Raw genomic sequence first — 22,375 nt, forward strand, 5'->3', positions numbered from 1 at the left:
AGGAAAATAAAAAGATTAAGAGAGTAGCTATTTCCTCACAGCCACTTGCACAGATGCCAAGGCAAAAGATAATAGAGAACGTTTCCAGCCTTAAGGCCCAGATCATATTCAACTAACTTCAAATAAGGCAGACCATATTTTCACATCAGAATCCTAAACCAAGCCTGAGGTCCATAAAGGAGGGCAGAGAAAGTGCTTCAAGAACACCACTAAATTACGTTAAGAACATATCCTGAAACCCATAGGAATCCCTCACCCAAGACTATCCAAAATAGCAGAGAACCTCATAGTAAGGCACTCAGTACCTCATCTATGTTTAACACACAAAACAAATGAAAGAACTCAGCAGGGCAGGAAGCATCTATGTAGGGAAATGGAGAGGTATTTATTTTGAGGGTGCCAAATGCCAACACTAAATGCTGCCTGGCCCACTTAGCTCTTCCAGTGCTTTGTGTGTTGGCTACAGAGTATCTGCAGCGTCATTTGTCTCTGTGGTCAGACTGCAAGCCCAAATGCAAACTGGAAAAGCAGCATGCAGCATTCAAATCAACCTGCCCAGTCAAGTTCTACAAGTGCAGGAAATGCAGCCTCTGCTATTGTCATCTTGGAGTACATGGAGATACAGTGAAGCAGACCCTCAACCAAGGACTAATCCAAAAAAATGAGATGCAGGTGATGCATTTAACGGTGACAGCATGCTGCAGGCGCTGGAAATGGCAGACACGATTTGTTGATCATCCATTATTCTCAGAATACCTTGAGAATTCTCAGCAATTTGTTTGATTCCAGACTTCTAATAGAGTGATACTTGGCTCTTGCTAGACTCTGTACCTGTTCCTTTGTAGCTTTTTTTTTCCAAGGTGTCACATCCTTTTAAAAAAAATCATTTATTGACTTTCAGATTCAAGGCAAAGCAAACTTAGATCAATGGGGAAAACTGAGAAGTGCCTGCTCTTCGATGTTTATTGATGTCAAAATAAGTTAAGCTATGCTGAATTCCACTTTCAATATAATAGGCTAACCATCAGCAGCCCTCCAAATTATCATTCATTCAATATACAGCTCTGCTTGCATACTATATGTGTTTTTTAATACAAAATTTGGCATTTCAACATCAGTGATGCACTCTGAATCTTTAAATACACAAACAGAATGTGACTTTAGCCTTGTTCAATAGCAATTTCAGTTTCTTTTAAATTTGGAATGGCTTGCCTTACTTAGCTTTGGGGAAAAAATTTTGATTAAAAAAAGGAGTAATTATACTTTTTGTTTGTGACAAGTAATTCCAACAAAAAGGCTTTTAAACCTTGATTGTACCTTGCAATAGATGCCTTTATATGTCACCTTGATGTGTGCTTGCTCCTCCTCATGCAACTTCTGCCAAATTTAAATTCTGCTTTGGAAGGGAAAGGAAATGATCTACAATTAAATTAACTTTAAAAACACAGACCCAGAGATCCAGCTTTGCAATTCAAATTCTACAGCCATCAATAGTTCAGCCATTGTGCAAACATCAAACAAAGATGCCAGTCAAATATTAACATTTCATTTCAATGTTTCTGAGCTGTGGTTTCTCTGATCAGAATAGTCAGTGAACCCAACCTTTACTGACATTACTTGTGGTTTATCATTTTCTACAATGCCAACATGCTTCCATTAAAAAGATGAGATAAATATAAACATCAAAGTCAAAAGCCAAAGTACATTTATTATCCAAGTATGTATACTATATACAACCTTGAGAGTCATCTCCTTACGGGCAGCCACAAAACAAAGAAACCCAATACAGCGCCAAAAAAAACCCACCAAACATGCAACGTGCAGCAAAAATAAACAAAAGCAAGTAAATAACTGACGTTCACAAGAATGAGTCCACAGCCACAAAGCTGGTCACCAGTTTAGCCGATTCAAAAGCCCATTAGTGGCAGGCCACAGCCTCAGCTCAGTGCAAAGACGAGTAGGCCTCACAGTGCAGCGAGCTGAACACCGTCCCATCCTGTCCCGTCCCTCGCCTCCAGCCTTGACACCCTGGCCTTCTCAATCTGAATAAATAAAATATCATGGAAAATCTCTACAATGATGTGCCCTTCATTGCAAGGTCAGATTCACGTTAGATTTCCATTCCTTATTTGAAAACATGCATCGATGCAGGCACAGCTAAAATATGCTCACACAATTACTAACAGTTCAGAAACTTAATTAAAATGGAAACTTAACACCACAATTTCAGGTCCATTGCTTTAATGGATCTATGTTATTTTGATTAACACAACCATCTAGTTCACATTTTGGAACAATATTCACATATGTATTCCAAGGCTTGCACCTGCTGTGTGTGCTACAAACATTAAAATGAGCTGTGACAGGTACAGCTATTTTCCCTCTACTGCATTCTCAATGGTCTGTCCAGCACTTGATTCAAGCACCTGTTAAATGCTATGACTAAATATAAAACAAAAAAAACCTTGGTATTTGAAGTGGCAACTTGATATTGAATAGTACAAACCCAATTTTTTTTAATACTAATGCAACCTACTCTCAAGGGTGCCTGCTAACACTTTGTAAAGATCTGGGAAGGTACTTCACTGCAGCTTGACTTTCAAAGACCACGAGCTGAAAGAACCATTGTTTTACTCCTTTCTCACAAAAGTAGTCCAGGTATTTACCTGTTGTGATCATTACACCTTCAATTGGGTTGTCTTTGCTCCAAACCACAGAATATGTTGTTCCTCATGGTCCCTTAATCCTTCTTAACTCAGTCCTCTTCCCATTCAAAGTCCTCTCAGCTTCAAAACGTAACCCCATCTTATGCATGACCCATTGTTTTAACGCCTTCGAAAATCAGAATTTTAGTGTGGTAGCAAGTTCAACAAAGATAACACCATAAAATGCTATCTTATACCAGACATCCCACCCTGAAAAAACTCATTTCAGGGAGGTAGCACCACCATTTCAGGGAGGTAGCACCCCTGCCCCCCGCAATCCCATACCACCCCCACCCCCCCACGGTTGGCCTCCAAGGGTGTATGTAATACTTTATTTAGTAATTTTGTCTAATCTGTAAACCAAGTTGGGTATATGCAGCAGATGTGACATTAAAATATGTACTTATAATATATTATCATGTTTATTCTATTACAACTTTAAGCGAGTCTACAGGGAGTTTGGCCTCATCACGTAGGACATCAATAGCGTAGCTCCTTGGCAGCTAGCCAGCTAGTTTAAATCAGGGGTCCCCATCCTTTTTTGCACCGCGGACCAGTTTAATATTGACAATATTCTTGCGGACTGGCCGACCCAGGGGTGGGGGGTGTTAAATATAACAGTGGTCCCAAACGTGCCAGGCCGCAAAGAATGCAGCGGTACAGCGGTAGCCAGAACACACCCAGCCATCTTTAAGAAAAAAGGCGAAATAAACAAGCTAATTGATTAGGTGCCACCCGGCACGTAAATGTCGGCCCAGATCAGAGGTGATTGCTGATTGCATCGTCTCTGATCTGGGCCGACATTTACGTGCCGGGCGGCACCTAATCAATTAGCTTGTTTATTTCGGCTTTATTCTTAAAGATGTGCTGGGTGTGTTCTGACCACCGCTGTATTCTTCGCAGCCTGGAGGTTGGGGACCACTGAATTATAAGTCACTTATAAGCCAATAGCATCATAACATTTTAAGTAACGTTTGGGTATTAAACACACAGTGCATATTTTCCTCGTATGAACATATAAAATCATTGCAACACACCAATATCGCTGAATCAGTAGGAGCCCTGGGCTTGTTTTCCTGCAACAACACGGTCCTATCGAGGGGTGATGGGAGACAGCGATACTCGAAGGGGGTTCCTTATGTCCAGTCTATTCTGCAATTTAACTCCGCTTCGCAGAAATATGTTGGAAATGGAAGCAACGTTTTCAGTGCTTTCGTAGCTATCTCAGGATATACAGCCTTGACTTTGATCCAGAATGCCGGCAGAGATGTTATGTGAAACATACTTTTCAGCCCACCATCACTTGCAAGCTCAAGGAGTTGATCTTTTTCCAGCGCTGATATGGATGATTCACCGGGAACATTCACAAACGGGTCACGGACCCATTCCTTTGCACGTCTTGGGTCACTGATGATTCAACAGTGCATGACAGGGAATGAGGAAAGGTGCAGTTGACTCATATCGTATCATATCGCCAAATCATATTGTTTCCTCGCAGCCCAGTGGTTGGGGACCACTCATAGCACGAAGAGAGCCCAATCAGGATTCTCGCTCTCCCTCTCTAAAAAAAAATCGATTTCCAGGATATTGTATATAATTTCCGGGTGTCAGGGAGCCACTATCGATATGTGGGAGACTCCCGGAATTTCCAGGAGAGGTGGGATATCCGTTATACAGCCACGGTAATGGTGATCTATCCCTCCACATCAGAATCAGATTTAATATCACCAGCTTAAGTCGTGAAATTTGTTAACTTTACGGGAACAGTACAATGAAATACATAAGTAAATATAGAGAAAAATAAACTGAGTTACATTATGTATATATATATATATATATGTCTACTAAATACGTAAGGGTTTCTTCATTTGTTACTGCTAAGGTGAATAAAATGGCTTCTCTGTACTGTAACTGCTGAGGCAGTGGTTCTCTATAGCAGCATGTTTGGTTATAATTAGTGATAATGGGACTTGTATTCATTTGCTAACCAATTGGGATAGATGTTATTCTTTCTGTCTGTGTGAAAGCTGCTAGTTTGCGCGGGCTTGGGGGAGAAGGTGCACAGAGGATGAAGAGAGAAGACGTGGCTTGAGGAGACGGTTGCCGGACCCACTGGGCCTGGGCTCGGAGTGGGAGCCCAGGGGTCGACAACGAGCAGAGGAGGATCAGCGAAAGGGAATCTGTGAGCTCCAACGTTTGTGCACTGGACATGCTTATGAGATTATTGGCACTTTTTATTTGTTTTCCTTTTCTTTTGTTTCTCTACTAACCCCATACTTAAATATAAAATCTTAATCGTTTAACCGCACATTGTGGACTGAATGTTATTTCGGGGTACTGATGTTACACAGGGGACACAACACGCAGCTAAAGAGTGCTACATTTTGGCTGGGTAGGGGGTGCCACCCCCGAGATCATGTCACTAAGCAAAGCGAGTTTTACAAATAGTTAAGTTAAAATAAATAATACAAAATAACAGAAATAATAAAGTAGTGAGGTAGTGTTCATGGGTTCAATGTCCATTTAGAAATCAGATGGCAGAGGTACAAAACTGTTCCTGAATCACTGAGTGTGTGTCTTCAGGCTTCTGTACCTCCTTTCCGACAGTAACAATAAGAAGAGGGCATGTCCTGGGTGGTGGGGATCCTTAACAACGGACGCCACCTGGCCAGCAATCTTGGCAGTCTAAGTGGGTGAGTACTTTAAAATTAGCACTCAATTGGATCTGTTCGGGTTGGAGGTGCATGGGAACACGAGGTATCACGAACATGGAGAGCTGCACTGGAAATTTGTGATTGTCAGGGGGCAAATGAGTGTAGTTGCTACTACTAAGGAGAAGCTGCTCGGGAAGTTGAAAGTTCTCAAGGCAGACAAGATACCTGGACAAGATGGTCTAAACCCCAGGGTCCTAAATGAGGTAGCTTAAGAGACTGTGGAGCCATTAGTAATAATCTTTCCAGAATCAGCAGATTCTGGAATGGTTCCTGAGGACTGGAAAATTGCAAATGTCACTCTACTCTTTAAGGGAGGGAAGCAGAAGAAAGGAAGTTATAGGCCAGTTGGCCTAACTTCAGCAGTTCAGGAGTTGTTGGAGTCCACTTTCCAACAGTAACAGTGTGAAGAGGGCATGTCCTGGGTGCTGGGGATCCTTATCCACCTTAGGAATAAGGTGGATGCCACTTTCCCAAGGCACTGCTCCTTGAAGATGTCTTGGATACTACAGAGGCTGGTACCCAGGATAGAGCTGACTGATTTTACAAGTTTCTGCAACTTACATCCATCTTCAGTAGTAGAACCCGCACCCCCCATACCCATACCAGGTGGTGATGCAGCCAGTCAGAATGCCCTCCACGGTATATTTGTAGAGGTTTGACAGTTTTAGTTAACAAATCAAATCTCTTCAAAGGGGACGAATATCCTGGTGGGAAGGTTTAATAGAGCTGTTAGGGAGGGTTTAAACTAATATGGCAAGGGGATGGGAACCGGAATGATAGAGCAGAGGAGGGGAAGAACAGAAATAAATCTGAGATAGTGAACAGTAAAGATGTCAGTAAGGACAAGCAGGTGATGGGGCAATTTTGCAGCCATTGGGATGAGTTGCAGTGCAATCAAAGCAAAAAGTACCAAATACTGGACTTAAGGTGTTATACTTAAATGCACGCAGCATAAGGAATAAGGTGGAAGATCTTGTCGTACAGCTACAGATTGGCAGGTATGATATTGTGGCCATCACTGAGACGTGGCTAAAGGATGCATGTCTCTGGGAGCTGAACATCCAAGGATACACAGTGTATTGGAAGGATAGGCAGGTAGGATGAGGGTAGATAAATCTCCCGGACCAGATGGAATGCATACTCATGTTCTGAAGGAAGTAGCTGTGGAGATTGCAGAGGAATTAGCGATGATCTTTCAAAAGTCGATAGATTCTGGCATAGTTCCAGAGGACTGGAAGATTGCAAATGTCACTCCGCTATTTAAGAAGGGGGCAAGGAAGCAAAAAGGAAATTATAGATCTGTTAGCTTGACATCAGTGGTTGGGAAGTTGTTGGAGTCGATTGACAAGGATGAGGTTATGGAGTACCTGGAGGCATATGACAAAATAGGCAGAACTCAGCACGATTTCCTTAAAGGAAAATCCTGCCTGACAAACCTATTACAATTTTTTGAGGAAATTACCAGTAGGCTAGACAAGGGAGATGCAGTGGATGTTGTATGTTTGGATTTTTGGAAGGCTTTTGACAAGGTGCCACACATGAGGCTATTTAACAAGATATGAGCCCGTGGAATTATGGGAAAGTTACATACGTGGATAGAGCATTGGCTGATTGGCAGGAAACAAAGAGTGGGAATAAAGTGATCCTATTCTGGTTAGCTGCCGGTTACCAGTGGTGTTCCACAGGGGTCCGTGCTGGGGCCGCTTCTTTTTACATTGTACATCAACGATTTGGATTATGGAATAGATGGCTTTGTGGCTAAGTTTGCTGATGATACAAAGATAGATGGAGGGGCCGGTAGTGCTGAGGAAACAGAGAGTCTGCAGAGGGACTTGGATAGATTGGGAGAATGGGCAAAGAAGTGGCAAATGAAATACAGTATTGGAAGGTGTATGGTTATGCACTTTGGTAGAAGGAATAAACCGGCAAACTATTATTTGAATGGGGAGAGAATTCAAAGTTCTGAGAAGCAACGGGACTTGGGAGTCCTCGTGCAGGATACCCTTAAGGTTAACCTCCAGGTTGAGCCGGTGGTGAAGAAGGCGAATGCAATGTTGGCATTCATTTCTAGAGGAATAGAGTATAGGAACAGGGATGTGATGTTGAGGCTCTATAAGGCACTGGTAAGACCTCACTTGGAGTACTGTGGGCAGTCTGGGCTCCTTATTTAAGAAAGGATGTGCTGACATTGGAGAGGGTTCAGAGAAGATTCACTAGAATGATTCCGGGAATAAGAGGGTTAACATATGAGGAACATTTGACTGCTCTTGGACTGTTCTCCTTGGAGTTTAGAAGAATGAGGGGGGACCTCATAGAAACATTGCGAATGTTGAAAGGCATGGACAGAGTGGATGTGGCAAAGTTGTTTCCCATGGTGGGGGAGTCGAGTACGAGAGGACATGATTTAAGGATTGAAGTGTGCCCATTCAGAACAGAGATGCGAAGAAATTTTTTTAGCCAGAGGGTGGTGAATCTGTGGAATTTGTTGCACGGGCAGCAGTGGAGGTCAAGTCATCAGGTATATTTAAGGCAGAGATTGATAGGTATCTGAGTAGCCAGAGCTTCAAAGTTTATGGTGAGAAGGCAGGGGAGCGGGACTAAATGGGAGAATGGATCAGCTCATGATAAAATGGCAGAGCAGACTCGATGGGCCAAATGGCCAACTTCTGCTCCTTTGTCTTATGGTCTTAATGAAATATCGCACTGTCTTGCCTTCTTTATAGCTGCATCACATCTCGCTCATCTCAACCTATCTGGAAACTTTTACATGGCTAGTCACACCTTCTGCTTCCAACATACATTTAATCCTGTTCAGATGGGTGGGAATGCTCTTGCAGTTCTGTTTTTGCATCCCAACCATAGCCAAATGCCAATAGAGGCATTAATCCCTAATGGCCTTTAAAGAATCCACTGTAGGACTTTTCTCATTTTTCTTCTAGTCCAGTGCTTCAGCATGTACACCCTTACTACCTCCTCCCCACTGCCCCCCCCAATCACTCATAACATCCAATTCTACACCATGGCCTCCTCTTGAGTTTTCCTCACTGGTATTCAACACTAAAGCAACCAAAATTTCCAATTGACTCTGGTATGGCTGAAACAACACATTTGATCAGTCATTAACTTTATCCATTTTCCTTGCACATGTCCAAAACTAAATCAGGTTGTTTGTAACCTTAATACTATATTTGACACCTAGTTTGCACCACACACCGTCAGTATCACCAAGGCCACCTACTTGGACCAATACAGCAAAACTCAATTTAAGTCTTGCCAGAGCTCAAGTGCTGTCAAAATCTACATCCACACTTTTATTACGTCCTGGCTTGACAGTTCAGATTCACCCCAATTCAGCTAAGGGAAGGTTTTATACTTGAGTTTTTTCACTTGCCAAATGACTTGCTTTCCTCCATACTCCTGTGCTTGAAGATTCCCAGCAGCTCAAAATTAAGTTCTTAACTTGTCTTATCCTCCAATCCTTAAGTTCTCTTCCACCTCCATAATCCTCTTCAAAATCTGCTTCCAGGTAATTCTCATCTTTGCTCAACTTAAAAAGCCTACGTTTTTGACCATGCTTTTGGTCATCATCTCTTTTGGCGGTTCAGTGGTAATTTTGGTAATGATTCTGAAGTAGCAATAACTTCTTCCTAATTTTTATGGCTCCTGGATTTACTGAGTATACCCAGAAGAAAACAAATCTTAGAGTTGTATATGATACTTCGACAATAAATTTACTTTGAACTTCTGAACTTTGAGGAAACATAATACAATCAATGAAAGACCACAACCAACAGGATGCTTAAACAACCCATGTGCAAAAGACAGCAAACTGGGGGAAAAATAAATAATAAATTTTAAAAGCAATAAATATAAAGAACTTGAGATAAATAGTCCTTGAAAGTGAGTCCATAGGTTGTGGGAACAGTTCACTGATGAGGCAAGTGAAATTATTTCCTTTGGTTTAAGAGCCTGATAGTTCAGGGGTAATAACTGTTCCTGAACCAGGTGGTGTAAGTCCTGATGCTTCTGTACCTTCTTAGGGTGGGGGCGGGGTGGAATTCCCTGACAATGGATGCTGCATCCTGTGACAGCACTCCGTGTAAATGTGCTCAATAGTGGAGAGGGCTTTACCTGTGATGGATGGGGTCATACCCAATATCCATTAATATTTGAAGGATTTTCCATTCAAGGGCATTGGTGTTTCCATACCAGGCCATGATGAAACCTGTCAATATTCTTTCCACTGCACATCTGTAGAAGTTTGTCAAAGGTTAGATGTCATGCCAATTCTTTGCAAACTTCTAAGGAAGAAGGAGCACTGTTGTGTTTTCTTCATCATTGTATTTACGTGCTGAACCCTGGACAGAGCTGCTGAAATGATAACATTGAGGAATTGTAAGTTGCTGACCCTCGCCACCTCTGACCCCCTGATGAGGACTGGCTCATGGACCTCCAGTTTCCACCTATTGAAGTCAATAATCAGCTTCTTGGTGTTGTTGACATTGAGCGATTGTTGTTGTGGCACCGCTCAGCCATATTTTCAATCTCCCTCCTATGTACCAATTCGTCACCGCCTATGATTTGGCCAATGGCAGTATTGTGGTCAGCAAACTTAAATATGACATTGGAGCTGTGCTTAGCCACACAGTCATAAGCACAGAGTGAGTAGAGCAAGGGGCGAACCACACAGCCTTGTGGTGCACCTGAGCTAAAGGAAATGGTGGAGGAGATGTTATTGCCAACCCGAACTGATCTGGGTCTGCAACTGAGACAAATGAGGATCCATTGCACAAGGAGGTATTGAGGCCGAGGTCTTGAAGATTATTGATTAGCTTTGAGGGGATGATGGTATTGAATGCCTAGATGTAATCGATAAAGAACATCCGGATGTATGCATCTTTGCTATCCAGCTTTTCCAGGATTGAGTGAAGAGCCAATGAAATAACATCTGCTGCTGACTTATTGCGCTGGTAAGCAAGTTGGAGCAGATCCAATTTGCTTCTCGGGCAGGAGCTGATGTTTAATTACCAACCTCTCAAAGCACTGCATCACAGTGCTTGCAGGTGCTACCAGATGGTGGTCATTGAGGTAGGTTACCACATTCTTCTTGGACACCGACATAATTGAAGCCTACTTGAAGCAGGTAGGTTCCTCAGATTGTAAAGCGAGAGGTTAAAGATCTCATGTTCAGGCAGGTATCCCATCCGAGCCGGATGCTTTCCACAGGTTCACCCTCCTGAAGGATGCTCACACGTCAGCCTCAGAGACTGAAATCACAGGTTCATTAGGGGGCTGTGGGAGTTTGTGATACTTCCCCCATGTTTTGACAGTCAAAGTGAGCAAAGAAGGCCTTGAATTCATTTGGGAGTGAAGCCTTGCAGTCACCTTGGTTTCATTTTGTAGGAGGCAATAGCATTTAAGCCCTGCCACAACTGTTGAGCATCTTTCAATGATACAACTTTGGTCTGGAATTTCCTCTTTCCACATGAGATGGTTTAACAGATCATACTTCAACCTCTTGTATTTAATTTGGTGGCCAGACCCGACTGTCACTGATCTGGCCCACAGAAGATTTGGGATCTCATGGTTCATCCAAGGCTTCTGTTTGTGGAAGACTCTGAATGATTTTGTGTGGAGGGGGGAAAAGTTTAAAGGGAACATTAGGGGGGGCTTCTTCACACAGAGTGGTGGGAGTTTGGAATGAGCTGCCAGACAAGGTGGTAAATGCGGGTTCTTCTTTAACATTTAAGAATAAATTGGACAGATACATGGATGGGAGGTGTATGGAGCTATATGGTCCGTGTGCAGATCAGTGGGACTAGGCAGAAAATGGTTCGGCACAGCCAAGAAGGGCCAAAAGGCCTGTTTTTGTGCTGTAGTTTTTCTATGGTTTCTCATTGTTTTTATAAAGTCCATAACAACTGTGGAGTATTCATTCAGATTCCCTAACAAGTCTTTGAACAAGGCCCAGTTCACTAAATTGAAGCTTTTCTGTAGCCGCTCCTCTGCCTCCTGCGACCACTTCTTTATTGTCCTCATCTCTGGAGCCTTGCTCTTTAGCTTCTGCCTGTATGCAGGTAGAAGGACAGCGAAGTGATCGGGTTCCCAAAATGTGGTCTAGGTATCAAACCTTAAACTTTAAACCTCAGATCTTAACTGAGTCTCTGTTTCTAAAGAAGAAACCGATCGATCTTCAACTTTCCTCAAAGTATACTTTTGTAGCACTGAGATTTTCTCTGTGGTATAACCACATCTTTCCTGTACTTCTCAGCACTCAAGTTGTGGTCTATTTTGATAACATAACCTCCTAGCTCTTATATTCTATGCCGCAGCTAATGAAGGAAAGCATCTCTGATTACTTCTTTGATCACATTATTAATCTATCTAACTACAGAGGAAGGATCTGTGAGCATGCACATCAAGGTCCTCCTGTTCTTGCACACTCTTTTATATCTTCCCATTGTACATTCCTACCATGTTGCACCACTCCAAAGGCATTACTTCTACAGATTAAATTCTATTTCATGACATTCCTGTCCAACCGACCAGACCATTTATAATGTTTCTATCGTCTAAACTTTTCACCAGTCAGTCACACACAAACAATTTCTGGATCATTTGCAAAACTTTTCGTCACACTCTCTACATCAAAGTCTAAAAAAATTAATACACATTGCAGAAAGCTGGGGACAGAGTCCCACACCCTGTGAAGCCACAGTGATAGCAGTGTTCCAAGCTCAAATACACACATCAATGATTAGTCTTTTACTTCCTGATGACAAATTATTATTTGACCAACCTGATAAATCCATGTAAACTATAACAAACAGAGTTTCTTTATCACCTTCTCTTACCTCTGAAGTTAGTCAAGCATGACCATCCCTGAGCAAATACATGCCTGACCCTTAAAGTGGATTCCAATGATGTACTGACCAAAGTACCTGCGGACTGTAACTAATTGGTGTATTCCTTCCTGTGTTCTTCAATAACAGTGCATTATTAGTCCTCTAGTCCTCTTGCAGTGAGAATTTTAAAGTGTAGTGCTTCCACTGCTGGAATTCCCAATCTTTTTGATGCCTTGGACCCCTACCATTAACTGAGGGATCAGTGGACCTCAGGTTGGGAACCTCTGCTCCACAGTACCCTCTCTTTTTCATTTGAGATTATATCTCATCAGGCCAAGCAATTTATCTCTTGAAAGGTGATAAATTATTTACTTACTATTTTATCCTAACCAATAGTTTTTCACCTGCACCCCCCCACCATTAGTAACACTTCCTTCACTTACGGAAAAATTTGCAAAATTTCCATTCTAAATATCAACACAGGTTACCATCTGAGCCCCAGTCTTTCCTTGTCTATTCTCTTTGCTTCATGCATTTGTAAAAGATCTTTGAACTTTCTTTGACTAGCCAATATTTTGCATGCGTACTTTTTAGATTTCCTAATTTCACTGCATAAGATGTGGAGTTAGTGAACTGAAATCACGTCCAGTGAAAAAAGTCTGAAATTGCTTTTAAAATATATTTGCAGTGCTCCATGTGCAACAGAAAAGATAATTTTGGATTTTGTTAATGAATTAGCAGTCACTGCTCAGATAACACAAAAGGCTCCACTGTCTGTTTGATGATCATTAGATAACTGACTATACTTACACTCATTTCCTTTCTTTATCATCGATGTGCATCCACAGATTTATAAAGCATGCAAACGCACTGTTACAGTAGTTTGTGGCAGATGTTAATAGAGTCAACACTCAGCCCAACACATTTGATGGCACATGTCAAATGGCCTACTAGACTTTTGAAAAGAAGAATTTTGCGAAAGCATGAAAACTGTTGACAGATAGCACACAGACTTCCCTTAAGCAAACTTGCTCCTAGCTATAAGAATCATTGGCAACTTCTTCTGTCACTTAGCTGATAAAAAAAAACTTGAGGAACTGTGGTTCTGTTCTTATACCCGATATATTGCTAAATAAAACACCAAATAATGGCTGCATAGTTATAGGGTCACAGAGAGATAGAGCAGAGTCAGCCCTTTGGCCCATCAAGCCTACACTGACCATTAACCATCCATTCATACATGAATCCCACCCATTTCCATGGACAATGACTTCTAGGTCATAATCAGATTCTCAAGAACTTACAGAACCAACTTTATTAATGATTTTTTAACAAAATCTTCATAGAGGTGAATATTATTTCTCAGTTATCTTCCCAAATACCTAAGTGCACTGACAACAAAATTGCAGAGTCATATAGGCATAACAAGGAAATGAATAAAAGACACCATAGAGAAAGCAGTCTTCCACAAGTCAAAATATCTGCCCAGGTAGAAACAGGGATACAAAATGTTCTCAGCAAGTAGAGCAAAATATTTGAAGACAGTGTTTATAAAAAGCACAGTATTTGAAGTAATTTTTCAAACAGATGAAGTAACAAATAGAAAAATCAATATGGAATATTATCTATTGCCAATTGTTAAATGCCTTGTCACAGAAACTGATTGTCATTTCAACTAAATGGATGCAAACAGGTTAAATTAACATTGGAAGTAAAGGTATCCAACCAGAATTGGCTCAAATGCTAAATTTATGGTGCTGAACATTTTTATTAAGGAGTCTTGGATAAATTTCTATAACAGAGATCATTCCCAATGAAAATGCAAATATATTTGAAGGACATCTATGCGAAGTTAATCAATTAGCAAAACATGCCTTTCTCAGGCATCTTCAAGTGCTTCCAGCAATTGCCACCAAGCTATTTGAAATTTTCCTGTTTTAAGAAATACCTACTTGTGGAAACATGAGAAGAAAAGATCCCTGTCCATCATCCCAGCCAACATCCTAAATAACAGCATGCTGCAATCTTGGCCTTTGTTACAGGATCATTACCCCCACTTTCCTCCATTCAGAAAAGCTACCCTACTTATTTGTCCACTGAGTATTTTCAATGTCAGACTTATGTTAATTAGAGAGACAGCACGGTTACTGGCTGTTTTGGTCCAATGAGCCCATGCCACCCAATTACACCTATGTGACCAATTAATCTAGAAACCCATACACCTTTGGAATGTGGTAGGAAACCAGAGCACCCAGAGAACATACAAAGTCCTTACAGACAGTGGGAGGAAATGAACCCAAATCGCTTGCACTGTAACTGCTATGCACCCCTAATTACTGTATGTCTTTTAACAAGACTGTTTAAGAGATAAACAGTCCATGACTTTTGGATCACAATCTTTGGAAACTTCTCAATATATTTAGTTCAATGGGTTGACATCATCATTCATGTCAGACCTAATTGCTATCATATTCAGTACTCAAGACAACAACATGAAGGTGGGACATTGCCCAAAATGTTTTTTTTAAAACAAGTTAAAACTTCAACTATCAGACTTGATGCTTCAGATTGCCAACACTGTAGTTCAAGAATAAGGAACAGGTGGTGGCAGGAATTGTTATGCCTTTTCAGGATAAATTCTAACCACTTCCAGGAGGGTACTGCAGGGAGTACTGCCCTGAGGGATGGCACAATTCATTTCAACTGTCCTTGTAAATTAATTGCGTTCATTGCAGGCCACAAAATTTTGCCCCTTAGTGTGTGGAGTTAGGTGAACAAAATCATGGCGTTATTAAGGGTTCTTCTGGTCTGAAAATAATCTTTGATTTGGATGTCCTAGTCAGGAAGTAGGACATCTTTATAATCACATGGGGCAGCTAGTCTCCTACTTCTCCTCCCCACTGGGGCTTCCTGACGCTCCTGCACTGACCATTAGCCATCAAACTGACGATGTTGAAATTTGCTTCAGCCATGTCCCAGCCTGGCTAGCTGTCAAAGATGGCCCATGCCAAGCTCTGATGGGTAGGGTATGTTGTTACGCCTAGGCAGGATTCCTCCCAGCAGTTCCTCCAAGTTACCACTGGGATAGTTAAAAGAAATAAGTTTTAACTTCTTTTAAATGATAGGAAATCTGAGCGATTATCACAAACTACAAAATCCAACTCAAGTATTGCGTATCCTGGCACATACTTGACCACTGTTGGTTAGGTGTTTGGGCTGTGAACAAGGCATTCCAGAATGAACTCAAAATACAAAATTGATTAGCCATTTAAACTCCAGACACAAGTTATCGTTGTTCTATCTCACCACCTCAGCAAACTAACTTACCAGAAAAATTTGCAAGCTGCGCATAGCAGACACTCTAACATTTAAACAAGGCAGGAAATTGACTTGGGTATCCCATTATTTTTCTGGCTAGTGGTCAATCCAAGCACGTTCTAAGCAATTTAAGTCTTTGTTTAGAGGAGACAGGGTCTGCTTATTCAAACAAATGCTCTTCTTCAGCCACAGAGCAGCAGAAAGCCTGAACTCTAACGGGAAGCACTCTGGCTCACTCAGCTAGCTTGTCACTCTCAATCTGATCCGGGCAGATTGAAGTGTTGTCTTTCACATGGCAGTCTCACTGCTCCTATCAGAACTGTTTCATCTGATAATGAAGGAGCAGATACCTCTATGACATCCATATGTAGGTACCTGATCATCAGCTTTCCTACTGAATGAGTACTGTCTGCTAAAAAAAAATATTTTATGAAGACGCAGAAATTTAAGCAATGGGTATCAAATTAAAACAAAAGGTAATTAAACCTCATTTAATTAATAATTCATTTATTCTGACTGATTTAGCATAGTCAAATTAGAGTTATGAAAATTCTTAATATGAAGGTATCCCTACGTCAGACTTTGCTCCAACCAGCTATATTAAGAGATATGCAAAATGCCAGGTACACATACATTCTGCAAAAAAACTAAAATTGATTACATCATGCAGCCCTTTCTAATTCAAAAATCAGAGGTTGAGATGAAGTGTTTCTGAACACTCTTAATGAAGGAACTCTTGAGCACCTGGGGCCAACCGCATGGAGGCTGTTGTTAACTACATAATCCAGATATTTGGTCAGGAGGGAGAGGCAGCCTCATGGGAGTGTTAAGGAGGGCTGACAGTGAGGCCGGGAGATGAACCGCAGCCTGTTTATTGGGTGGTGTGGAATATTGGGTAGAATATGCCTTCGTCTTCAGCTCTACTTGATAGTCAGTTTAGTTTAACAACTCACCTGCAGCCCTTCTTGTCACTCTGTAACATGATGCCAGTGGGACATAGTCCTAGCTTTTTTGAAGCATCTCTGGTACTTTCTTCCTCAGGGCCATCAGTGAAAGAAATTAGGGATTAGTTATGGATAACACACCCCATTTTTTCCTCAAAAGCTTTCATTAACAAAATAATGGAGAGCTCTCCAGCTAATTTCAGACGGATACTCAAAGGTGCTTAGGAAATTGCGGAATACCACCCTCCCCCAAAAAAAAACACAGAATCTGTATCACTGGCAAAAACAAGAGATCCTGCACATCATGAACACAAGAAATTCTGCAGATGTAGGAAATTCAAAGTGACACACATAAAATGCTGGAGGAACTCAACAGGTCAGGAAGCATCTGTGGAGAGGAATAAACAGTCAATGTTTTGGTCCGAGACCCTTCATCAGGACCGATTTTTTTTAAAAAAGAGTACCGACGAAAGGTCTCAGCCTGAAACGCTGACTGTTTATTCCTCCCCATAAATGCTGCCTGACCTGCTGAGTTCCTCCAGCATTTTGTGTTAATCTGTATCACTGGATTTCTCGGTCTTTGTTATGGTAAAATGTTTAAATTGGTTACTCACAATCAAAGTCCAAAGTATAATGTTATTTGTAAAACTGGTTGAGTGAATATTCTATTCAAATGTCATCCAAATGTTTTACTAGGGCAGAATCACAGAAACACAGTAGAGAACTTATGCAATTACTCACAAGTCTGTTTGTGTTAGTTGTAGGCATTTGTTTCACAGAAGTAAACAAGGTCCATACACACCACAATGAAATAGCTATTTTAGGTTATGCAATGCTTAGCACTTTGCTCTCCTGTCTGAGAGCAAAGCCTAAACTTGACTGATTGCGACAGCTTCAGATCATTTAAACTTCATCTAGATCATTAAGCCATTACCATCCCTGTCTGACACTCTTTTGCATGTTTCAGCTTTCCAGTTTGAAATACACAGATCATTTTCCCCAAACACCCAACAAATTGTGTCAGTATAGGAACTGACTAAACAGTGCTTTACGCCAGAGCATGTTACAAGCCTACAACAATGGCAGCCTCCATTTTGATGGCATGTTTCACGAAAAACATTTGCAGGAAGTTTAAAAGCATTTAGGGTGCTGTAAGTATTTTAGTGCCAAAGTGATCCAAGTTTATTGGTGGAATTACAGGCCTCAGGATATGGGCAGCTGAATATAGTCTGGCAAAATCAGAAGAGGTCAGTAATGGAGTGTGGATTTTTCCAAAAGGTTGTAAAACTGGAAAAGGGAGCAGAGATTCAAAGGTGCAAAAGGAAGGGTAAGAATTCTAAATAAAGGTATTGCTTCACCAGTAACCATGGTAGATCTGCCTGAACAAGGAGTAAGTGAGTACATGGGCAACAGAGTTTTACATGTCTGTTTACACAGAGTAGAAGGGACTAGCCAGTAGGGTGTTGCAAGGGTCAGGATTGGGAGGCAACAAAAGGCACAGCTGATCCCATGGAAGTAAGAAGAGGTGGGCTTCCTGATGGGATGTACATTTGATCTGAAGCCATCTCAGATTACGCATGTTTATGAACACGCTTGTTCAGTCGTAAACTTTAAATAGTGGGAGATAGAAATGTCAGTTAGGTAATACTTCACTCATAAACATATATTGGAGAATATTTCTCCTCATCTAGCACTGTCTGCCAGACAAGCCAACAGATAATTTAAAATCTTGCCAATACAACAGAAAATTTAAGCTATTTAACACACAACCAGCATACTGAAAAAAATAATGTCCATTAGAAGACTTTACAACAAACATATGGAAGTGTTTCCAGTAAAGATGAGTTATTCCATTCAGGGGAGGATTCAACACATTTTAGAGCATCAGGCCTTAAAACAGAGCTCCAAACACCTGAAAACAATTTGAAAAGACCCAGAGTTTATGGTAAATTATACTATGTTATTATAGATGTTGAGTGCTTCACAGAGCAATTTATTCTTATCTGTAGTCAAATCTTTTCAGTACCAAAAACTAAAACTCATTATCAGAAGGGTGTACTACTTGTGACATCAGAGCATCCAAAGTTGCCTACTGCACAATGAGACAAAGATATTCTTCAAATAATCCTGAAGGAATGAATCTATGATAATGGAGTGCTTCTTCAGCATTCCAATCACCCAAGTACTGCGTCCTGAATGGGGATTTAAATCAGTGAGCTTTTAATTAGGGTTTGAAATAGTTTCAATTTGGGCTGGGCAGCTGCTAATCTTTACAAGTACCAACATTAATGAAGAAATACCCTGAAATACCAGTAGGGTCACCAAATTTACCAGTTGACCACAAGATAGAATAACTTCAAACATCTTTGTTTTCCAAAACACCAATAATCTTAGATGGGATACTCATTAATATGCCTCAAATTTTTTTCATGCAGCCTGCTAAATCTAGTCTCTGTAGCACTCATCTATTGCGACTGGAAGTCAATCACTACTGTGGACCTCTTTCCAATAACGTTCTGTGCTCATGTTCACATGCCTACAAAAAAAAATTATCCAAACATTTGTGAAAACAAATGGAGTGAACAATTCTAGAGCCTATTCATTCCCACATTACTTCAATCCCCTTCTTCAATCATTGCTTTTTTCTGCTCATGGTCTCCTAAGATGCAACAACATTGAAATGTATAGAACATAGAATCGTATAGCACAAGAACATGTCTTTAGCCCATGGTGCTATGTTAATTAAAATAAATTAACAATCCCTTCTACCAACATCCATATTCTTCCATTCTCTGAACGTTCATATACCTATACCTAAACAGCTCTATCACCCTTGCCTTCTCTAGCAGCAAGCTCCAGGCCCAAGTAATACTCTGTTTTGATACGTCAGTAAGCAGCAAAAAACTGAGCAAATGACTTGAATGGGGGTTGTCTGTGCGCATGGGAGGGGGCAATGGGGGTTGTTTGTGCGCACGGGAGGGGGCACTGGTGGTTGATGATCATGTTGCCATTTTTTATGTGCAGGGGTGGGTTTGATATTTTTCTTGAACGACTTCCATGCTTTTCTTTGTTTCGTGGCTATCTGGAGAAGATAAATCTCAGATTCGTATAGGGCATACAAACTTTGATAGTAAGTCAACCTTTGAACCTGTTTTGAAAGGTACCAGCATTCACACAAAGATCTGACCAGAAGTTTTTGAAGCAAGATTAAATTATATAATCAAATTATTTTCTGACAGGCATACCAGTTATATACGATATGACTGTCATGCATTCTCATGTTATTTTATTTTTAAATTAAACTTGCATTAATTTTAACTACTTGGAGACAAGCTGATATCAGAACTGGGAGCATTCTGTGACTCAGGTAAGGCTGACACATTTGAAAACACACCAGATACAATTTCAAATAGATCTCCCAATGAAAGCACAGTATATAGTTGAGCATAAATGCTAATGGTAGGAGAATAACTTTTCCATTTGTCCTCAGATGTAGGCTTCAAGAATCAGGTGTTTTTACGACATGGTCAAAAGGATTGCTATCTGCCCCAGCACTATAATAAAAGTGATTCTTCAGCTCCAGAAGTTTGTAAACCTATTGTGCAGGCAAAATTGTGCTAAGCACTAATGAAAGTGACTTCCATAACCACATTGTCAATTCTACTGCATCACATTTTTGTTCAGAGAAACACAATGACAGCAACACCAGTTAAATTGTGCTAACAACTATACAAAATAACAATGAACACTGTCAACAGCAATGAAATATACTGTCTCCACTACTCTTGAGCTACAGATTTCTACCTCTCTCACTCAATTGAGATACAGCACCTTGAAAAAGTATTCGCCCCCCCAAATATTTTTACATTTTATTGTCTCACTTTCTAAATTTAAAATATACTGAAGTAGAATTTTTGAGCTAATTTACAAAGCATTGTGCATCATGTCAAATCAAAAGAAAAACTCCAATGCCTGTCAACATCCTGCTAAAAATTAAAAACCAAATTTGTGAGGCTGAAATATTCATCCCCTTTGTTATTACAACACTAACTTTCCTCAGGTACAATATACAGTATTACCTTACCAACTCACCCAATTTGATGAATGTAGAAAATTGGAGAAACACCCGTTTTCAATGAATTCATAAGACTAATTACCCCCTCTCTCTGTAAAGTCCAAAAGTAGGGTAGATTTTCAACAGACTAAACCAAAATGAAGACAAAAGCCCATTCAAAGCAAGTCAGGGAAATAATAATAGAGAAGCACAAATCTGGGAAAGGGTACAAAACGATCTCAAAGGCATTGAACATACCTCGGAGAAAAAGTGAAAAAAATATGAAACCACAGCCTTGCTGCCTAGCTAAGACCCCTTTAAACTTAGTCACTGGAGAAGAAGAGAGGCTACTGTGATGCCAACAGTCAATCTGAATGAGCTGCACAAGTCAGTAGCCACAACTGGAGATGTAGTTCATGGTTCCACAATCTCCAAGGCCTTGTACAAAAACAGCATTTATGGAAGAGAGGCAAGAAAAAAAAAAAAGCATATCATTGTCCATAAAGACTTTGCAAAGTGTTACTTAGAAGATACAGTAAAGATGCGGTAGAAGGTCTAGTGGTCAGATGAGACTAAGGTGGAAATTTTTGGCCTCAACACTAAGCGGTAGGAGTCATGTAAATCTAAATCAGCTGCATAACACCATTGCTACTGTAAAGTAGGTTGGAGGTAGCATCATGCTTGGATTGATAGAAAGATGAATACTACTGCTGAATACAGAGAAATCCTAGATACAAATCTGCTAGCCTCTGCCAGAAAGCTTAAACTGGGGAGGACAACGACCGGCTGAGAACAACCATGGAGCGGCCTCAAATGAAAAAAAAGATGTCCTTGAGTCAGATTCCTGACCTTAACCCCATCAAACATCTCTGGCAAGACCTCAAGATTGCTGTCGACCACCACTCCCCAAGTAACCTGGAACAACTTGAGCAAGTTTGCAAGGAGGAATGGACAAATCTTGCTCCAGCACATTGTACAAAGCTAATAGAGAATTATCGAAAAAGACTACTGGCTGTAATATCTCTGAGAGGTGGTTCAACTAAGCACTGAGCAAAGGGGGATGAATACTTCTGAACTGCTGACATTTCGGTTTTTGAATTTTTAAGTTTTTCACATTTTACGATATCCTGTTTTTGAACTTTACTGTCAATAAAAGGAGTCGGTTGATTACAAATAAAAATTCTCAGTTAAATTGATCAAAATCTCTGATTGTAATATTTATGTGAACAAAAGGTTGGTGGCTGAATATTTTTACATGCCCAGAAATTAATGTTCATTCCATTATGAAAAATGGTTAATTTATGAAAAACAGAAACGGATGCTTGAAAGATCTGATTAATGTAGTCATATGATGCACGTCTCTACACAATCATGGTCAATTGATTTATTGTAAAAGTATTCTCAGTTTCTAAATAGACATAAACTGTGCTATTCAAACTAACTCAAAAGTAATAAATGCAATTACAGCACTATGCTGCTTAAATTTTCTTGAAGAGACATGGTATTATAGCATCACACACACGCAATGCTGGAGGAACTCAGCAGGTCAGGCAGCATCTATGGGAATGAATAAGCAATGTTTCAGGCCAAGAGTCCTGATGAAGAATATCGGTGCCAAACAACCATGGTTTATTCATTTCCATAGATGCTGTCTGACCTGCTGAGTTCCCCCAGCTTTTTGTGTGTGTTGTTCTGGATTTCCATCATTGGCAGAATCTCTGTGTTTATGGTATCTATAGAAAATTATACAATTCTATCACATTTATAGTCACTGCTTACCACACTTTAGAACAAA

The 22,375-nt window shown here is 40.6% G+C and overlaps 1 protein-coding gene across 7 annotated transcripts in view; it reads right to left on the reverse strand.

The window, feature by feature from the left end:
* LOC134342753 (band 4.1-like protein 1) overlaps window positions 1-22,375 on the reverse strand; it is a 326,173-nt gene that overhangs the window by 301,839 nt on the left and 1,959 nt on the right. Inside the window, exon 1 of one of the 7 annotated variants that reach the window (XM_063041278.1) lies at window positions 1,318-1,401. The exons of the other annotated variants lie outside the window; for them this stretch is intronic. The gene's annotated coding sequence lies outside the window, so the exon portion shown is untranslated. Of the gene's footprint in view, window positions 1-1,317; window positions 1,402-22,375 lie in introns of those variants that run through there. 7 annotated transcript variants of the gene reach the window in all.

This window comes from Mobula hypostoma, chromosome 2 (genome assembly GCF_963921235.1).
Source record: "Mobula hypostoma chromosome 2, sMobHyp1.1, whole genome shotgun sequence".
NCBI classification, from domain to species: Eukaryota; Metazoa; Chordata; class Chondrichthyes; order Myliobatiformes; family Myliobatidae; genus Mobula; species Mobula hypostoma.